Genomic DNA, 14653 nt, shown 5'->3' with positions numbered 1-14653 from the left:
TTAAGGCCACGGCTGCTTCCTTCCCATTCCTAAGTCTCTCCTATCCCATCGTCGCCATAAGATCTATCTGTGTCGGTGCGACGTAAAGCAATTTGTAAATAAATAATATTTTTTTATTTTTATTTTTTGCTACAGCTTTGTAAATAAATAATAATATATAAAATATTATTATTATAATTATTATTATTCACACCGTCCGCCTCTGTGGTGTAGTGGTTAGCGTGATTAGCTGCCACCCCCGGAGGTCCGGGTTCGATTCCCGGCTCTGCCACGAAATTTGAAAAGTGGTACGAGGGCTGGAACGGGGTCCACTCAGCCTCGTGAGGTCAACTGAGTAGAGGTGGTTTCGATTCCCACCTCAGCCATTCTCGAAGTGGTTTTCCGTGGTTTTCCACTTCACCTCCAGGCGAATGCCGGGATGGTACCTAACTTAAGGCCACGGCCGCTTCCTTCCCTCATCCTTGCCTATCCCTTCCAATCTTCCCATCCCTCCACAAGGCCCCTGTTCAGCTTAGCAGGTGAGGCCGCCTGGGCGAGGTACTGGTCATTCTCCCCAGTTGTATCCCCCGACCAAGAGTCTGAAGCTCCAGGACACTGCCCTTGAGGCGGTAGAGGTGGGATCCCTCGCCGAGTCCGAGGGAAAAACCGAACCTGGAGGGTAAACAGATGATGATGATGATGATTATTCAAACCAAAACCCCACGCCTCAACAGCTCCTAAGGGCCATGGCCAACCAAGTGACCGCTGTTCAGCAAGAAGGCCTGCGGATTATGAGGTGTCGTGTGGTCAGCACGACGAATCCTCTCGGTCATTATTCTACGCTTTCTAGACCGCGGCCGCTATCTCACCGTCAGAAGGCTCCTCAATTATAATCAGGTAGGCTGAGTGGACCTCGAACCAGCCCTCAGATCCATGTAAAAATCCCTGACCTGGACGGGAATCGAACCCGGTGCCTCCAGGTAAGAGGAAAGTAAGCTACCCTACACCGCGGGGTGTACAATCTAGTAACTTATTTATTACTCTATATAGAATGGCATTATCCGCAAAAAGCCTTATCTCTGATTCCAAATCTTTACTCTTATCATTTGTACATATAAAAAACATAAAGGTCCAGTAATACTGCCTTGAGGAATTCCCCTCGTAACTATTACAGGATCAGATAATGCTTCGCCTGCTCTAATTCTCTGGGTTCTATTTTCTAGAAACCTAGCCACCCATTCATTCACTCTTTTGTGTAGTCAACTTGCACTCATTCTTGCCAGTAGCCTCCCATGATCTACCCTATCAAATGTTTTAGATAGGTCAATGGCGATACAGTCAATTCGACCTCCTGAATCCAAGATATCTACTATATCTTGATGGAATCCTACAATTTGAGCTTCACTGGAATAAGCTTTCCTAAAAACGAACTGCCTTCTATCGAACCATTTATTAATTTCGCAGTCATGTCTAATATAATCAGAAAGAATGCTTTTCCAAAGCTTACATGCAACGCATGTCAAACTAACTGGAATGTAATTCTTAGCTTTATGTATATCACCCTTTCCTTTATACACAGGGGCTACTATAGCAACTATCCATTCATTTGGTATAGCTCCTTCATGCAAACAATAATAAAATAAGTACTATAGATACTGTACTACATCCCCATCCATTGTCTTTATTATATTCCCAGAAATCTTATCAGTTCCAGCCGCTTTTCTAATGCTCATCTTTTGTATCTTATTGTAAATGTAAAAATCATGAATACAAAATAATTTCTTTTAAAAATCAATCGTTTCATTTTTAATCTAAAAATGTTAAATGTCTACCTTCAGTATATTCTGAGAAAATTTTCCTTACTGTATGTGTTGCATGATTGAACATTGTAAGGACACAATATTCCTTGTCCTCTTTATACTCATGTAATAGTGAATACAGCCCCATACATATCGTAGGTTTGGCGTCAGGAAAGTCATCCAGCCCTAAAATTAAGCTTAATCTACTGCTACTGCCGACCTTAAGTAATTTGGGAAAGACAGGAAAAAGAAAAAACCTACGCATTGAACTAGAATCAGAAGACTATATTTTTCGATACCCACCACCGACTGCCCTGAAAATGGTTTTCTGTGGTTTCTCATTTCCACACCTGGCAATTCAGAAACCTTAATTAAGGTCACGGTCGCTTCCTTCTCAGTCCGAGCCCTCTCCTATCCTATGGTCGCCATGATCTTCGGTACGACTTTGAAACCAATACCTAGCTAAAGGTTCCTTTTATTTGTTTAGCATCACTTCAAATTCTTAAGGCAGGCAAGGAAAATTGAGCCATGGGCGACAAAGCGCTCAGTCGTGGCTGGTTTGATAAGCAACTCTGCCGTAACCAGCACAACACAACAAAAGTTGAGACAAGAAAGGCCCATGCTGTGATGGCTGTGATTGAATCTATATTTAACCAGACATTCAAAGAATTGGCAAGTGAAAGTAATCGATATAAAATGAGTAAGAACACAAAACGTGCGAGGGAAATGTTAGTTTTGCGATTGACCTGTCTAAAGCATTTGATAGGGTGGATCATGGGAGACTACTGACAAAAATGAGTGCTGTTGGACTAGAAAAAAGAGTGACTGAATGGGTGGCTATATTTCTAGAAAATAGATCACCGGGCGAGTTGGCCGTGCGCGTAGAGGCGCGTGGCTGTGAGCTTGCATCCGGGAGATAGTATGTTCGAATCCCACTATCGGCAGCCCTGAAGATGGTTTTCCGTGGTTTCCCATTTTCACACCAGGCAAATGCTGGGGCTGTACCTTAATTAAGGCCACGGCCGCTTCCTTCCAACTCCTAGGCCTTTCCTATCCCATCGTCGCCATAGGACCTATCTGTGTCGGTGCGACGTAAAGCCCCTAGAAAAAAAAAATAGATCTCAGAGAATTAGAGTAGGCGAAGCTTTATCTAACCCTGTAATAATTAAGAGGAGAATTCCTCAAGGCAGTATTATTGGACCTTTACGTTTTCTTATATATATCAATGATATGTGTAAAGAAGTGGAATCAGAGATAAGGCTGTTTTCAGATGATGTTATTCTGTACAGAGTAATAAATAAGTTACAAGATTGTGAGCGGCTGCAGGGTGACCTCGATAGTGTTGTGAGATGGATGGTGGGCAATGGTATGATGATAAACGGTGTTAAAAGTCAGGTTGTGAGTTTCACAAATAGGAAAAGTCCTCTCAGTTTTAATTACTGCGTTGATGGGGTGAAAGTTCATTTTGGGGATCATTGTAGGTATCTGGGTGTTAATATACGGAAAGATCTTAATTGGGGTAATCACATAAATGGGATTGTAAATAAAGGGTACAGATCTCTGCACATGGTTATGAGGGTGTTTAGGGGTTGTAGTAAGGATGTAAAGGAGAGGGCATATAAGTCTCTGGTAAGATCCCAACTAGAGTATGGTTCCGGTGTATGGGATCCTCACCAGGATTACTTGAGTGAAGAACTGGAAAAAATTCAAAGAAAAGGAGCTCGATTTGTTCAGGGTGATTTCCGACAAAAGATTAGCGTTACAAAAATGTTCCAAAGTTTGGGCTAGGCAGACTTGGGACAAAGGAGACGAGCTGCTCGATTAAGTGGTATGTTCCTAGCTGTCAGTGGAGAGATGGCGTGGGAGGACATCAGTAGACGAATAAGTTTGAGTGGTGTCTTTAAAAGTAGGAAAGATCATAATATGAAGATAAAGTTGGAATTCAAGAGGACGAATATTCGTTTATAGGAAGGGGAGTTATAGATTGGAATAACTTACCAAGGGAAATGTTCAATAATTTTCCAATTTCTTTGCAATCATTTAAGAAAAGGCTAGGAAAACAACAGATAGGGAATCTGCCACCTGGGCGACTGCCCTAAATGCAGATCAGTGGTGATTGATTGATAGTTTGGTGTTTATTATATTTCACTCATCAGTATTTTTTCAGTAACATACTGAGGTCAATGGAATCTTTTGACACTAACAAGCTAAGCCATTTCGTCATAATACTGAAGGAATAGCCAAATGTCATTTCCAGATTATTCAAGAATACAAAACAGGCACTGATAAGAACCAGATAATTTGAGTTATCTCATTAATATTTTGAATATTATTAATGAAATTGGCTTGAACCAGATAAGTCAGTTTGTCTTGTGTGTAGTATATTTCCTGTTGGTATTGCGGACGTGGGCATTATTGTCTTGTAAATTAAATACTGGTAGCGGTTTTACACAGCTGTCTTTGTTAAAGAGAGCTGTTAAATATTACTAGCTAACAATGAACAAATGAGACTTACACAATTTTAGTCCAGAGCAGAAAATAATGTCTACTCAATATAAGACAAGTCACATTCATCAAGATCCAAAGCAGATACTTCATTAATATCTTGAATTAAACAAAATCAAACCAAAACCATTATTTAAAAAGCTGTTTTTTATAACACAGAATGGTTTTACATTTGGTGAATCGATGATTTTATATTAATTAAAAACAAAAAAATGAGAATAACTTTTTGAGTTATCCTATTATTCCCTGGGACGAAGGATTTATTCATTTTCACACTGTCTATTTATCAATATATATATATATACCTATGTTTCCTAATTCCTGAATCCGAATAAACGTACTATAGGCCTATTGCTTATTTGTGGTCGATGATGGCCATTTAGGCCCATTTATTCTCAATTTGTCATTTTGAGGACTTAGATCCTCTCGTTCCCACTGGAACATACGGCATCCGTGAAACGTCGCCATTGTGGTCGTCGACTTGCCGTCATCGAGGTATCAACCCGCTTTCATTTCACTTCAGTTTCTTTAACAGGGGGATTTAAGATGTGCGAGTTATTAGCCCACAGCACGCGAGCTTGGTGGTGGGGCTGCCATCTGAGCCTCCAAGCCTGCTGTTTTCTGTAGGGGTTGTCTCCCTTAGCCTTTGAAGATCCCTCTTCACCACAAGGCAGTGGTTACCCCATTTCTTCAACCCCAAGGGAAAAGGGTTGCCTCGTCTGCCAAATTTGCCGTTCCAAAAGTCTCCTTCTCCACCGCATCTGCCATTGAGGGCTTCACCAGAGCTCCGTTAGCCCGTCACTTTTCAGGGTTCCTGAAGGGCCTTCACAGCTACCTTAGCGGTCATGGGGCACACACAGTCCCCGCTGTACATCACCCCTACAGGCAATCCCCTACTTCATGCCGTTGCCAACCTCCCACGACGTGGACGAGGGGTTGGAGTTACGGGAGGCTCATTTTGAGGAGCATAAAGAAATATAAAATATTTTATAGTAAATATTTCATGTTTCTAACGTATCATTACATTAAACTCCACAATATGTAGTTTTATTTACAAATTATCCCCTCTATATCCCTCGTTCCACAAGAATATGCAAATTATCCATTATTTATACACACTCGTAATTATTTCTAGAGGATAAGAAAGTTTATAATCACAGTGTCTCCGTAATCTTATTACGCGAAATCTATTTAAATGTGAACGAATATGTTGTTTTTAATTTTGCATATAATATGAACGGAACGTAAAACTGTTTATTACCGGGCGAGTTGGCAGTGCAGTTCGAACTGTTGGCAGCCCTGAAGATGTTTTTTCGTGGTTTTCCACTTTCACACCAGGCAAATGTTGGAGCTGCACCTTAATTAATGCCACGGGCGCTTCCTTCCAACTCCTAGGCTTTTCCCATACCATCGTCGTCATAAGACCTATCTGTGTTGGTGCGACGTAAAGCCAATTGTAAAAAAAAAAATCATGATTACAACGCTCGGTTTGTATCGTAGAGGCGTCTGTGCGTACAGTTCACAGAGCAGGCCCACCTTAAGGTTTTCTATTTTTTACTTTGCACGAAATCAAAAGGAGACAAGGAGGTGTTAATTTAAGGTGAACCTAAATACAGAATCGAAACTGGTACAACATTAGGTGATGATGAATATACAGTAAATGTCATACATGCGTATAAAACAGTGAAAGAAATTACGGTAAAAGATGTTGAATCACCGTTGAAGAAACATTCTGGGACTCAATGGCGAAATATAGAAGTTTTAACGTTCTACAAATAACTCATTGATAATAATTAATGACCTTCTATGAAGAAATGACATAGGAGAAAATGAGTAGAGTACATTTGACCACAGTGTGGTCTTAGCATTTTCGTTTTTTCTGGAAAAGTGCAGTTTGAAATTTTTCACTGAATTGAATTCTTGGAGTCTCCTTGTTAAATGTAGCAACATTTTTACTTTTCTATATGCTTCACTTTCTCCAGACCTTACCATTTTCAACTATTTGCTGCAAAAGCGGCCATCTCCAAATTTGAAAGTTAAATATTTCAAAATATTATGGGAATGGAAGGTCGGAATAATGTTACATTCAATAAAAAGTTGCTAGTTGCTTTACGTCGCACCGACACAGATAGGTCTTATGGGGACAATGGGACAGGGAAGGGCTAGGAGTGGGAAGGAAGCGGCCGTGGCCTTAATTAAGGTACAGCCCCAGCATTTGCCTGATGTGAAAATGGGAAACCACGGAAAACCATTTTCAGGGCTGCCGACAGTGGGGTTCGAACTTACTATCTCCCGAATACTGGATACTGGCCGCACTTAAGCGACTGCAGCTATCGAGCTCGGTAATAAAAAGTTGTTTATCCTGTGAATAGTTCCTAAAATGTTGTGCATTTCTAGAAAACTTTCCACCATGTCCTGTTTTTCAATTTCTGTTGAATAATATTTACATTTTACTAATATTCGCAGTTCTTAACTTCTTCGATGCTGGATTCTAATGATAAGGCCGTGCACCCCCAAATGCTGGAATGTTCTTTTTTGGCTTACCATGAACTGTCTGTTCATAAAAACTGTCAGTTTGGTCCACAGTATTTGTTAAATTTTTCTCTTTGACAAATAGTTCACAATACTCCAGGTCTGAGGATTCTAGAGTTAAATTAGCATTCGACATACCAGGGTTCGACTTCTGGAACTTGTGTGTCATTTGTATAAACTCACCGTCACATCGACTCTCACCATCTCTTTCAAATATTTACCCAATATCTCCCACATCACTTTCACCACTAACGAAATCCGCATCTTCCAGAAACGAAAGAATTTCCGCGGATGTATACTTCTGTCGTCAGGAGTTAGTAGCGCGATGTTCAACCTCATGTTGACGTCACTGTGGAAAGTGAACATACAACCAACTTCCGGCGCATTATCTTCACCATATCTTCAATGTTGGCGCCACTTTTGAAAACGTGCACAATTCAACGTATTTTCCCTCAACTATGTCATCATCATCATCATCATCTGTTTACCCTCCAGGTTCGGCTTTGCCCTCGGACTCAGCGAGGGATCCCACCTCTACCGCCTCAAGGGCAGTGTCCTGGAGCTTCAGACTCTTGGTCGGGGGATACAACCGGGGAGTATGACCAGTACCTCGCCCAGGCGGCCTCACCTGCTATGCTGAACAGGGGCCTTGTAGGGGGAAGGGAAGATTGGAAGGGATAGGCAAGGATGAGGGAAGGAAGCGGCCGTGGCCTTAACTTAGGTACCATCCCGGCATTCGCCTGGAGGTGAAGTGGGAAACCACGGAAAACCACTTCGAGGATGGCTGAGGTGGGAATCGAACCCACCTCTACTCAGTTGACCTCCAGAGGCTGAGTGGACCCCGTTCCAGCCCTCGTACCACTTTTCAAATTTCGTGGCAGAGCCGGGAATCGAACCCGGACCTCCGGGGGTGGCAGCTAATCACGCTAACCACTACACCACAGAGGCGGCGCTCCCTCAACTATGTACTCAACAGAAAGGAGTATAGTTCCATTTAAATAAAGCAACTTCAAATCGCTGCCACAGTGTTTATTAAAACAGGGAAGGCACACTGCGCATGTGCCCTTTACTTTATTCACCTAGGTGAAATCCAACTATAGCTATTTTCAACTAGCCTCGATATATCTAAGATGAAAAACTTACCTAGTGTGAGATGTTCCTAACTCGCTGACTAAATTTACAAACATATAAATCTGCATTTAACTTGAAAAATCTGAACATTTGCATTTATAATGGAAATTATGAAAATTAATATTCATTAAATAAAATACACACTCGTCGAACCTTGTACTCACAATTACTTGTTACCTGCTTACTTACACATACGTTATTTGAAGGGCGCCAGCTGTCACTCAGTACAGCAATAATAGAATGAGACTCTTGACTATCTCTAGGGTGTGGGGTAATAAGCTTACTTTTGACAACATACCATATAAGTTCTGGGAAAAGGAGATTGGCGTTCGGTTTCCCCATTAATTTTGAGGTTAAGATATTTTACTGTCAATGAAATGAAACTATGAATTCGTTTGATAGAACAATATATATTCTTTAAATAATATATCAAAAAATAGCGAGTCTTGTTGCGATAAAACAGATGAGAATATGAAATTATGACATTGCAACTGAAAGAAACTAGGCATGAATTTGAATTCTTCTTGACCGGACATTTAACAATTTATACGAAATATTTCCCTCACTGATTCACTTGACTGTACCTTCAACACTTTTCGTGTAATTACGACGTATTCCTTTGATCTGGTGTTTACTGTAGATGTGTCACGCCTAACTTGGTGATACATCCTTGTGACTGCTTCTTCTCCATATCATCTGACTTCTTTGTAAGTCAATATGGTATGACCTCTTGGCAGGTCCAGGGTTGCCCTCTCTGACTTCATGGTAAGCCCTTGCGTCCGTGTCTTCAACTAAGTGACCAACTAACTAATGGCTCACTGAGTCTTCACCATCTCTCGTTCTCTTGATCTAATAGACTTCTTCACTGTACTGCATCCGTATAACTAATGACTGACGCTACAATATGCACCCACCTTTTATAGACGTTGGTTGACACAGCTACGTAATCTCCAGAAATAACAATGACATACTCCCACCTACGCGACAGATATTACACCCAGTGGTGAAATAGCCCCGGGCCGGCCGACTCTCTGAGCGCATATCTAAATAAATACGATGCCGTAGCCATGGAGTGGCGATGACGTGGCAGAATCGCCAGTGGTATAGCAATATAACAACGTCACTTCCAATCTCTGATATATACAACAATTCTCACTGTACAGGTATTGAGTGGTATTCTACACATACGTATATATGCATACATCTAAGTACAATCTTGCAAGCAACAGGCAATTGCAAAATCGAATTGAATAAAACGGATAATTACAATAATAGTAACAATATCACAGATAACATAATAATACGGACATAATAATAATAATAATAATAATAATAATAATAATAATAATAATAATAATAATAATAATAATAATAATAATACAGATAAAATAATAAAAATACAGATATCATCTTGTAACGGGATTTGAACCGTTACACTAGGTCACTCTATATATCCCCCAATTAGTGAAATTGTAATATGAATTTTGGTTAACATACATCTGACAGCATCTCCATTAAAAGAAGCAAAACAGACATACAAACAGCAAAAAAACAAATAAGCAAACAGAAAACAAACATATGGCACAATCACAGGATCTTAGCCTGCCAAGATGATTCCTGTCATGACCGGTAGACACAGAGTCGAAATTTCTTTAGATAGTCATTGTTGCATTTGAAAATGACAATGATCAGAAAATATTTCAAGAATAGTCAATGTACCCACAAACATACACCACCACAAACAAGTGTAATATATGGTACATTATGGTCCATTTTCAAACTGCAACACCTTTTATTAAGGATTTATAAATGTACGGAGACTGGGAAGTTATCATCCCCATGAAAACGTAAGAAATTTCTTGGTCTGTCAATCATAATAGAATATATACCCTTCTTAAGTCCGGGTGTACTATGGGGATGGCTCCTGGACCTTCGATTGAATTAAATATTGTGAAAATTACGAAATAAATTGTCAGTGAGTGGTTCTCCCAAGCTACTCATACACGTTATGACATGGAATCAATGTAGGCTACTTGAGCACGTCAGGTTGGAGTGTTGCGTGAAACCTGTTACCTGAGAGTGATAAGTGGATTTGCCAGGGGGACTGTACTTAGCTTCCTTGTATCATTCTACATTGCCGTGGGTAATACGAAGTAAGCGCCGTGTTAAGTGATGTTCATTAGCAAACAAGCTTACAGTAAGTCTTGTCATGGAATAGCATTAACCTTATATCTGTAAAGTTTGGACGGGTTCAATTATCTTTTTCCAAGGTTATGGTTCAATCTCGACTGACATCGGTGGTATTTAATATTTTTCTCAGGAATGAATTCGGATTTATTTACAGAAAGTCTCAAATCGGGAATCAACCAGGACTGAAGCACGCAATAGTGATTCCATCCCTTCCATACAACGCGAACTTTCTGTGCCTCTTGATTAAGGCTTGTTAAGTAATCTGTTATCTGAATATACCGACACTCTTAAGTCCGGGTGTACTATGGGGATGGTTCCTGGACCTTTGATTGAATTAAATATTGCGAGAATGAAATAAATTGTTAGTGAGTGATTCTCCAAAGCTACTCAAACACGTTATGAGATGGAAACAGTGTACTAATTTAAGAGACTTCAAACAAATAAAGGTAGTAGTAAGGGTAGTAGTACCGGTACTGTAGTCATGAACCAAATATCTCTTATAAAGACTCTGCCGGGCTGAGTGGCTCAGACAGTTAAGGCGCTGACTTTCTAACCCCAACTTGGCAGGTTCAATCCTGGCTCAGTCCGATGGTATTTGAAGGTGCTCAAATACGACAGCCCCGTGTCGGTAGATTTACTGGCACGTAAAAGAACTCCTGCGGGACTAAATTCCGGCACCTCGGCGTCTCCGAAGACCTTAAAAAAGTAGTTAGTGGGACGTAAAACAAATAGCATTATTATTCTTATAAAGACTGTATCATACGTGAGTGAATTAGTTCACACTCCACATAGCATTGGAAACTTGCACTATTTGGAAGGTAAGATTTAAAATTCAGCAGCTACAGTTGCTATCCTGAGCATATATGTATAACTATTTTTTGCTAGTTGCTTTACGTCGCACCGACATGGATAGGTCTTATGGCGACGATGGACAGGGAAGAGCTAGGAGTTGGAAGGAAGCGGCCGTGGCCTTAATTAAGGTACATCCCCAGCATTTGCCTGGCTGTGAAAATGGGAAACCACGGAAAACCATCTTCAGGGCTGCCGACAGTGGGGTTCGAACCTACTATCTCCCGAATACTGGATACTGGCCGCAATTAAGCGACTGCAGCTATCGAGCTCGGTGTGTATAACTATTGCCATGCAACAAATGCTGAGATCGTAGTTTAATTAACGACGTACAGTGTCTCTCATATAAAGCCAGACCGTCCAGCGGCGTTTATAACTCTCCGAGACCTAAGCAGCAGTACGGGAGGCGCGCGCATATTTTTTGACCTTGCAAGGAACGTGCGCGTGTTCAGCGTAGCAGTTGCCAGTCTGAATCTCAGCAGTTAACATGGCAAGACCATTATTTTTGTATGTAAAAGTTATTTTAAATACGAGTCTGCTCGTAGGTACGCGATGCACGAGTTCAGCAATTTCCTGGTGGAGTGCCACATTCACGAGCTCAGACTGACGTAACTCTAAATAAGTAAATTGTAAATATATTTGAAACTACTGGCTCAGTGCTCAACAAAAGCATGCGCGCACACGAACAGTTTTAACACTGTTTAAAACATACTAATCCAGGCACAAGTGTGAGATAATGTGAGTGGTATCTTGCATCATTGAATTATCATTTATTCGACCCACAGCTTGTGTACTTTTCGCATGAGGCCTGGTTTCATCTTAATGGTCGTGTGAACCGTCACAACTCTCGCTATTGGTGTGCAGAAAATTCTAATGCTGTTTTTTTTTTGCTATGGCTTTACGTCGCACCGACACAGATAGGTCTTATGGCGACGATGGGATAGGAAAGGCCTAGGAGTTGGAAGGAAGCGGCCTTGGCCTTAATTAAGGTACAGCCCCAGCATTTGCCTGGTGTGAAAATGGGAAACCACGGAAAACCATTTTCAGGGCTGCCGATAGTAGGATTCGAACCTACTATCTCCCGGATGCAAGCTTACAGCCACGCGCCTCTACGCGCACGGCCAACTCGCCCGGTCTAATGCCGTTTATAACGTCCCTCATTATGATACGAAGATTGGTGTTTGGTGTGTTGTTAGTGCATGGTGTTTATAACGTCCCTCATTATGATACGAAGATTGGTGTTTGGTGTGTTGTTAGTGCATGGTGTTTATAACGTCCCTCATTATGATACGAAGATTGGTGTTTGGTGTGTTGTTAGTGCATGGTGTTTATAACGTCCCTCATTATGATACGAAGATTGGTGTTTGGTGTGTTGTTAGTGCATGGTGTTTATAACGTCCCTCATTATGATACGAAGATTGGTGTTTGGTGTGTTGTTAGTGCAAGACGAATAACTGGGCCTATTTTTTCGAGACGACAGTAAATGCAGTGTGTGATTTTTAATTGTGGGGTAAACTGAAAATAAAGTGTATCGAACAAATCCTCGCACATTGGAGGAACTGAAAGAAAACATTACGAATAAAATTAAAAACATTACAGTGGCAGAACTCACTCGCGTCAGTCACATACAATGCCTGTATAACCCAGGAAGGACAACACTTCCAGCATCTTTTATAAGGTAAGATTCCATATAAGATTGTATACACGCTTAAAGCGGGGCGGCCGCGCGCGAAGTAAGCTCGGCTGGGACAGCTTCCGTAGCGCAGAGTACAAACACCGTGCGTTCGGTCTATGTATATATGAGAGACACTTTAGGTATCAATCAAAACCCATGTGCTCACTTATATTAAGTTCTCCGACTATACTCCCCTATTTGACAGTAAATTAATTATCTCGTTGGACCGCTTTCAACTAGGCCAAAAGGGGAACTTACAATTGGCTACTAGTGCAAATGGTAGCGAAACAGTAAGGCAGTGTGCTGCAGCCCATGCTGGTTTAACTAACGTACAACTGTGGTGTTCATTGTTGGAAAGATGTATTTGCTATTTGTATAATATTATATTGAAACATGTTATTTACATATAGATGTAATATGGAACGTCTTCATCGTGTTTAAACGGTACTGTTGTGTCATGAACTGCCATAATTCAGAACATTGTAGTGATCCTAGTGTTAAGTTTTTCGCTTTCCCATGGAAAGAATACGAAAAAAAGCGAAAAAAGAAAAAATGGATATTGGCGGTGAACCGAAGCTAATAACCATGAAATAATATCAGAAATATTTAATTCATACATAACTGACCACTTGAGAACAGCAGTGGTGTAAGTCATTATTAAAGTAGATATTAAAGACGTTTCGTAATTTCCTTGTCCCTGTTTATTCTTTCTTTTCTTTCTTAATCTGCTTACCCTCCAGGGTTGACTTTTCCCTTAGACTCAGCGAGGGATCCCACATCTACCGCCTCAAGAGCAGTGTCCTGGAGCGCGAGACATTGGGTCGGGGATACAACTTGCGAGGAGGACCAGTACCTCGCCCAGGTGGCCTCACCTGCTATGCTGAACAGGGGCCTTGTAGTAGGATGGGAAGATTGGAAGGGATATACAAGGAAGAGGGAAGGAAGCGGAACGTGGCCTTAAGTTACGTACCATCCCGGCATTCGCTGGAGGAGAAGTCGGAATCCACAGAAATCCACTTCGAGGATGGCTGAGGTGGAAATCGAACCCTCCTCTATTCATTTGACCTCCCGATGCTGAGTGGACCCCGTTCCAGCCCTCGTGCCATTTTTCAAATTTCGTGGTAGAGCCGTGAATCGAACCTGAGCCTCCGGGTGTGGCAGCTAATCACACTAACCACTACACCACAGAGGTGGACGTCCAAGCTTATCTTCTTCTTCTTCTTCTTCTTCTTATCGGTTTACTCTCCAGGGTCGGTTTTTCCCTAGGACTCAGCGAGGGATCCCACCTCTACCGCCTCAAGGGCAGTGCCCTGGAGCGTGAAACACTGAGTCGGGGATACAACTGAGGAGAATGACTAGTACCTCACCCGGGCGGCCTCACCTGCTATGCTGAACAGGGGCCTTGCGGGGGGATGGGAAGATTGGAAGGGGGTGGCAGCTAATCACACTAACCACTACACCAAAGAGGTGGACCACAACCAATACACAGAGAAAAAAAATAATGCACTGAATACATCTGGTTGCCGTGGGAAAACTCACCCACCCTTGGCGGATGCCACCGAGATCCGAACTTACTTCCTGCGACGACTGAAGATGGGAGTGAAATCCCTAACTACACATAATAATAATAATAATAATAATAATAATAATAATAATAATAATAATAATAATAATAATAATAATAATAACAATAATAATAATAATAATAATAATAATAATAATAATAATTGTACCGGGCGGTACACCTCTACGCCGCTAGTTCAAATATTGCGCCAATTGAAACTCCTCTACAGGAGAAAGCCTGAACTTTAAAAAACTGTATTAACTCAACAGTTTCTCCGAAGATGGCTCTGTGTGAATTTTGATGTGTTTTTGGTTGTAATTGATCAAGAAGTGTGGACGTTCTCTACCAGATGTCTCTACAAAAAAACTATGATCTTGCACTCTGGTGCAAAGGGATGAACCTTCTTGAAGAAATTTTGTATTCAAAAGT

This window comes from Anabrus simplex, chromosome 2 (assembly GCF_040414725.1).
Source record: "Anabrus simplex isolate iqAnaSimp1 chromosome 2, ASM4041472v1, whole genome shotgun sequence".
Classification (NCBI taxonomy): Eukaryota; Metazoa; Arthropoda; class Insecta; order Orthoptera; family Tettigoniidae; genus Anabrus; species Anabrus simplex.
The sequence above is the reverse complement of the archived record's forward strand: the minus strand, read 5'-3'. Positions refer to the sequence as shown.